Source organism: Nicotiana tomentosiformis, chromosome 3 (assembly GCF_000390325.3).
Source record: "Nicotiana tomentosiformis chromosome 3, ASM39032v3, whole genome shotgun sequence".
In the NCBI taxonomy this organism is placed as follows: domain Eukaryota; kingdom Viridiplantae; phylum Streptophyta; class Magnoliopsida; order Solanales; family Solanaceae; genus Nicotiana; species Nicotiana tomentosiformis.
This window is the reverse complement of record NC_090814.1, coordinates 47,163,752-47,171,336: the sequence shown is the minus strand read 5'-3', so window position 1 is coordinate 47,171,336 and position 7,585 is coordinate 47,163,752. Positions and strand designations below refer to the sequence as shown.

The 7,585-nt window shown below is 40.1% G+C and overlaps 1 non-coding gene across 1 annotated transcript; it reads right to left on the bottom strand.

The window, feature by feature from the left end:
* Positions 1–646: 646 nt before the first annotated feature.
* LOC117276110 (small nucleolar RNA R71) lies at positions 647–753 on the bottom strand. The gene has a single exon (XR_004506336.1). It is a non-coding gene; the product is annotated as a small nucleolar RNA R71 (small nucleolar RNA).
* Between the last annotated feature and the right edge of the window lie 6,832 nt (positions 754–7,585).

Genomic DNA, 7,585 nt, shown 5'->3' with positions numbered 1-7,585 from the left:
TTGCGTTTTGGGGGCAACAAGTTTTTGGCGTCGTTGCCGGGGACTTGAATATTGACTATTTACTAGCTTTAACTTTTGTTGTTTATTTCGACAAGTCTAATATTTCTTATTGGTTGCTCTGCTCTCAGGAACTTTGTTTGAATGCGAAGGGTCAAGAGCCAAGATAAACTTCAAGGCTTTGACCCCAAACCTGAGAGAATATTTCACAGAAGGTTGAGAGAAGCAAGGGACACAGATAACCAGGCACTTGTTCAACTACCCGTGGATATGGCATACGGGCAACCTTCGGCGGTACAGGAGGTGTCAATGCCAGCATTGCTAATGTCATCTCTAGAATTGTGAAGCCAAGAATCACTAGGCACTTTGAGCTTAAATAGAGCATGATCCAGCTATTACATGCAAACGGGCAATTCATGGGCCTACCACATGAGGACCCACAAAAGCACATTCTGAACTTCTTGGAGATTAGTGATGCTTATATCACGAATGGAGTCACACCGGACTATGTGAGGCTCACACTATTCCCTTTCTCTCTGTTGGGCGAAGCGAGAATATAGTATAAGGTGGAACTGGCTAACTCTATTACATCATGGAATGATCTGGCTCGAAAATTTTTGGCACGTTTTTCCCTTCAGGCACAACTGCAAATATCAGAAGTGAGATAGTCACCTTTAAACAGAAGGAGGGTGAGTCCTTATTTTCTGCTTGGGAGAGGTTCAATGGGCTGCTTCGGGATTGTCCTCATCATAACCAAACTAATGAAGTGTTGGCTCATACCTTCATAGAAGGGTTACACGCAGAGACTAAGATTGTGGTAGATGATGTATCCGATGGTCAAGTGTTGGAGAAAAGCTTTGATGAGATTTATGCATTGTTGAACAATTCTCCAAAAGTAATCCTGATTTGCAAGGAGAGACAGCAGACATACTGTCCACAAAACTACAGGGGTCCTTGAACTAGTTGTTGTTTTCGCATTATCGGTGCAGGTTTCTACATTAGCTAACTAGTTTAATAATATGGCCATGGTTCTCAATCAGTAGCAAGTTCAGCCGGTGCAACATGTTCAAGCATTTTGTGAAGTTTTTGGAGAGGGTCACACGACTGATCGATGCCCAACAAATTGAGAGTCTGTATGTTTTATGGGTAATGCGAATTGAGGCTAGGCAAATTAGTATGGGAACACCTACAATCCAAACTGGCGGAACTACCTAAACTTTTCACGGGGTGCGAATCAAGGTACTCAGAATCAATACAAGCCACAAGCTCCTCAATAGAAATATAGATCACCATAGTCTGAACAACCAACAAACCAAATAATCCATATCGAGGAGATGCTAAAGAAGATGATGGTTATCCATCAGGACCAAGCGGTAGCCCATTAACAACCATTCGGAATCTAGAGCGACAATGGGGCAACTTGCTAGTGCCCAAAATACTCGGCCAGTTGGGGCACTTCCAAGTGACACTGAGGAAAATACTAAGGCTAATGTTAATGTTGTGACGTTGCGAAACGGAAGAGTGTTGGAGGAAGTGCCGTCCAAAGAGAGAAAATAAGTCACTTTTGCTGAAAACCGGTCAATGTGGAAGATGAGGTAGCATAAGAGACTGTAGTAGAAAGGCTAGCTAAATAGGGGTTGGCAAAGCCACCATCACCCATAGTGGCTAAGCCACCACCCCTTTCCCAAAAAGATTACAGAAAGTGAAGGACAATGATGCCTACAAGAAATTCCTGGACATTTTGAAGCAAGTGTAAATCAATATCCCGTTGGTAGACATCTTGCAGGAAGTGCCCAAACATGCAAAATATATCAAAGACATAGTGGAAAATAAGAGAAGTTTAGCCGAGTACGAAACAGTGGCACTCATAGAAGAATGTAGTTCAAGAATTCAAAGCAAACTACCTCAGAAATTGAAGGATCCAGGGAGCTTCACTATCCAGATCTCGATTGGTAAACACACTATCAAGCAAGCCTTATGTGATTTGGAGCGAGCTTTAATTTATTGCCGCTATCTATGTTCAAGCAATTGGGATTGGGCGAGAAGTGGCCTAATGCAGTGGTATTGCAATTGGGTTCTTTCATATTCTCAGTTGATTTCATTATCTTGGACTTAAGCCTGATCAGAAAGTCCAATTTATCTTGGGGTGTCCATTCCTAGCCACGGGCTGCACGGGCCGAGCTATTACTGATGTTGGTGAAGGACAAATGACAATGAGAGTGTGCGATCGAGTAGAGGTCTTCAATATTTAAAAGCACTCAAGTTGTCAGTCTACTATGAAGAGCTATCCATGATTTCTATGGTGGAAAATGATGTGACCTTAGTGATGCCTTATATGAGCCCCACAGACCCCCTTGAACGAGCTTTATTAGGGAATTAAGAAGAAATTAAGGACCAGTTGGTGGAAGGACCGAGCAAGTGTAACGACCCGACCGGTCATTTTGAGCTTTAGCAATCCGTTCAGTGGTTTGGGGTCTTGAATGACTCCATGTTGTGTATTATGGCTTGTGTGTATAATCAGATTTGATTTTTGGATGTTTCAGGATGTATTTGGATGAGTGATTCTTACCTTAGAGGTTTAAGTTAAAAATATTGACCAAGGTTTGACTTTTGTGAAAACAACCCTATAACGGTGTTTTAATGGATCAGATTGGTTCGAATCATGATTTTGGATTTGGACATATTCTCGGAATCGAATTCGGAGGTCCGTAGGTTGATTTGTATTGTTTTGTTGAAAGTTGGCAATTTAAAGGCTTAGAATTTTGATAAGTTTAACTGTAGGTTGACTTCATAGCTATCATATTTAGATTTCTATTTTGGGACTTGGAATATGTCCATTTCATCATTTGAAACTTGTCCGCAAAGTTTGACATCATTCCGAGTTGATTTGATAGGAATCAGACGTGCGGTTGTATTTTTAGAAGTTCTTGAGTTTCATGTTGATTTCATGTGTTTTGGAGGTTCGATTCGTGGTTTCAGATATTTCATGTTATATATTTAGACTTGTGTTAATATTTGGTATGGAGCCCCGAGGGCTCGGGTGAGTTTCGTAGGCATTTCAGAGTGTTTGGGAGAGCTTTAGTGCTGGTGTTGAACAGGTGCTGCAGGTCTCGCAAATGCAAGAATATGTTCGCATTTGTGGTACTCGCATATGCGAGGTGGGAGATCGAATTTGCAATAAATGGCTTAGTCTGCTAGGTTTGCATTTGCGAACCCTGTGTTTGCATTTGCGAAGGTGATCTGGGCTCAGTAGTGATCGCATTTGCGATGGTCCAAAGTTCTCATTTGCGAACATGCCGTCGCATTTGCGATGACAGCAGGGATGTGAGGTGTTTCGCTTTTGCTATAATTTTCTTGCATTTGCGAGGTTCACATTTTTGAACCCAGGTCGCATTTGCGACACCTGTGCCTGGACATAAAAGCTGAGGGACAGGATTTTTAGTCTCATTTTCATATCTTTGAATCCTAGACTCGGTAGGAGGCGATTTTGAAGAGGTATTTTCATCTATAATCATTGGGTAAGTGATTTTGATCAATTTCCAACTATATTACATGATTATATGTGAGTTTTAACATCAATAGTTATGAGAATCAAAGTGAAATTTTATGAAACTTTGTCTATATTTTGAAAAATGAGAATTTGAGTTTTGAAAGTTAATTTGGACTCGGATTTTGAAACAAAATACATGTATGGACTCGTGGGGTTATGGGTAGTCGGAATCTACCCTTGGACCTAGGTTTTGACTAGGCGTGCCCGATGTTGACTTTTGTTAACTTTTGAGGAATTGTGTAAAGACCATAGCTTTAACATATTGAAATTGATTTCTCTTGCATTATTTGATGTTATTGAGTCGATTTTGGTTAGATTTGAGTCTGGCAGAGGTGAATTGTAAAGGGAAGGCTATTTTAGAGTATTGATTATGGGCTTTTGAGGTAAGTATCTTGCCTAACATTGTGTGGGGGAACTACCTCGTAGAGATTGGTTTGTTTCCACTATTTGAACTTCGTGAAAGATGTGTACACGAGGTGACGAGTGTGTACACGGCTTATATGTGAAATATTGACCGTTTTAGACTCTTAAGTTCTTATGTACATTAGAATGAAGTTGCCTTATCATGTTATATTCTCCATTGTTAAATTTACCCTTACATGCCCTGTTTGAAGTTGATTGGTTCATGCCATCTCTTTTGTTTCCAAATATACTCTCACATGCTTTAATTGTATTGTTGCCTCTTTACTGTTACATGTTGTCTCTTCCGTGGTTGATTATCCTTAATTGAAGTTATTGTCACATGTTATCTCTTCCGTAATTGGTTATCCTTATTTGCACTCATTATTACATGTTATCTCTTCCATTGTTAACTTATCCTTGTTTGAAGTCATTGATACATCTTATCTCTTCCATTGCGATTTATCCTTACTTGAAATCATTGATATATGTTATCTCTCTTTTTGTAATTCTTATGATACATCTTATCTCTTCCATTGCGATTTATCCTTACTTGAAATCATTGATATATGTTATCTCTCTTTTTGTAATTCTTATGTTGATTTACTTGTCATACTCCCAAGTTATTGTTGTTGTTGTTGTTGTTGTTGTTGTTGTTGTTGTTGTTGTTGTTGTATTCAGTATTATTGCATCGAGGGCTATGTGTGGTTGTGGTAATGGACTTGTTTGTAAGGAAATATTGTGGCATATGGGCACATGTGGTGCGAGTTATTATATTGTGTTGTTATGTTTTTGGCACACGTGATGTTGTTGAGAGGATTTGTCGGGGTGTTCGCACGTAAGTTGTCTGTACTATTGTTATTATCGATATTTGCACATGCGACGTGACAAGGCGGGCTATATATGTAGGTTTGCGCATGTGGCGAGACAAGGTGAGAATGTTATTAATTTATTATGCGTGTGTGGCGAGACAAGGCAGGAATTTACTTTATTATTGCGCACGCGATGAGACAAGGGGGGCTATGTCGGGGATGATTTGTGATGACCTGGGGGGATTGTTATTGATGATATGTGTATAGTGGTGTACCTGCTTTGTGTGAGTCATGCATATTACGATTTTGTTGTGTTATATCCTACGTGCCATTCGTTGTCTCTAATCTTACTTGATTGACTCGAGCTGTGATAGTACACTTACACAAGCATACACCATAATCTGTCACTTATGTTAGTCCGAGAATATGAACCTTGATGTTTGATGATCATTTACATGTATTCTTGTATACATGCCTTCTGTGTGAGAGTTGTACTATTGGCATGTGAGTTGTCCGTGCGGATATGAGATATTGCTACTATTGGCACGTGAGTTGGCCGTACAGTTATGAGATATTTTTATTGCTAGCACGTGAGTTGTCCGTGCAGATATGAGGTATTAATGGTAATGGCACGTGAGTTATCAGTGTAGCACGTGAGTTGTCCGTGCGGTTGTAATTTGTAATGTGGGCACAAGGTGCCAAGTGATTAGGGTTTGTGATTTAGGGTTCGTGACTTGGGACCTATGAATTGTGGTTATAAGGTATGGTACCTCGAGGAAGTTCTTTTATAAACCTTGTGTGAAAGCGGTTGTTTTATTGGGATGTTACTTGTTTTCCTTTACTTAGTTTCACCGGACTTTATCTGTATTCTGCTTATTTTACGGCGTATTTACCTGTTGGCTCCTTGTAGTTAATTGTTGTTTCTAGTTCTTAATGTAAGTATTGTAACATTATTCTTACCATGTTTAGCTTTATATTGTTCCCTATTAGTTTTACATTCATATTTGCACAGGTTATTATGTCTAGTAGGTGTCTTGACTGTTCCTCGTCACTACTCCATCGAGGTTAGTCTTGATACTTACGGGTACCCTTATGGTGTACTCGTGCTACGCTTGCTGTATATTTTTGTGTAGATCCAGGTACCTCGGAGCGTGTTGATAATTAGATAGTTGATCGAGTATTGTTGTGGAGACTTCAAGGTATACTTGTCGTCACGTTCGCAGGCCTCAGAGTCACCTTCTGAAATTTACTTTTGTACTAATTTTTTCTATTTCGGAACAATTGTACTTAGAGATTTCTAGTAAACTCAGTGCAGGTATCATCTTCTCTATTTCTGGTAGTAATTAGGTAAGCCCAGTGCAATGTGTGCCTAAAAAGGGCTGGATGACTATTGTAGAGAATGAAAACAATGAGCTAATTCCCACTCGCACCGTGATAGGGTGGAGTGTTTGCATTGATTATAGAAGACTCAACAAAGCAACCCGCAAGGATCACTTCCCACTTCTCTTCATTGAACATATGTTGGACATGTTGGCTGGACATGAGTACTACTACTTCCTTGATGGATATTCGGGGTACAACCAGATTGTAATAGCCCCAGAGGATCAAGAGAAAACTACTTTCACATGCCCTTATGGTACTTTTGCTTTTAAGCGAATACCATTCGATATATTTAGTGCATCGCCCACTTTCCAAAGGTGCATGATAGCCATTTTCACCGATATGGTGGAAAAATATATAGAAGTCTTCATGGATGACTTTTCAATCTTTGGGTCTTCTTATGATGATTGTTTGAAAAATTTGGCCAAAGTGTTGGCACGATGTGAAAAACCAAATTTTGTGCTAAATCGGGAAAAGTGCCGCTTCACGGTGCGAGAGGGCATCGTTATGGGCCATAGAGTCTCAAGGAGCAGCATTGAAGTTGATAAGGCGAAGGTGGAGGCAGTTGCAAAATTGCCTCCACCCATCTCTGTGAAGGGTGTTCAGAATTTCTTGGGACACACAGAGATTTATAGACGCTTTATTAAAGATTTTTCTAAAATTGCTACTCTTTTGTGCAGGTTTCTCGAAAAAGATGTGACGTTCAAATTTGATGAGGCATGTCTGAAGGCGTTTGAGCAGCTTAAGGAAAGTTGCTGGCTGCACAAATTATTGTGGCACCAGATTGGTCCTTGCCGTTTGAACTTATGTGTGATGCAAGTGATCATGCTATTGGGCTAGTACTAGGTCAAAGAAAGGACAAGATGTTTTACTCCATATATTATGCGAGTAAGACTCTTGATGATGCACAGTTGAATTACATCACCACTGAGAGGAAATTGATGGTAGTTGTGTGGGCATTCGAGAAATGTTGGGCCTACTTGGTGAGAACAAATGTCATAGTCCACACCAATCATGCGACAATTAGGTATCTTTTTTTGAAAAAAGAATCCAAAGCTAGATTGATTCGATGGATTTTATTATTGAAAGAATTTGACAAAGAAATATGAGATCGGAAGGGCACAAAAAACTAAGTGGCCGACCACCTGTCGTGACTGGAAAATCATGAGCACGTGGAGGAAGGTGGACAAATTAAGGAGACATTCCCTGATGAGAAACTTTTTTCCATCACACATGACCCTACTCCGTGGTACGCGGATTATGTGAACTACCTTGTAAGTGGAGTTCTCCCTCCTGAAATCCAATCTGATGCCAGGAAGAGGTTCTTGTATGATATGAACTTTTACTACTGGGATGAGCCATTCTTGTATAGACAGTGCGGTGATCAGTTGATGAGGAGATGCATTCCTAAAAAGGAGGTGGAACAAGTGTTGTATGATTTCCATGA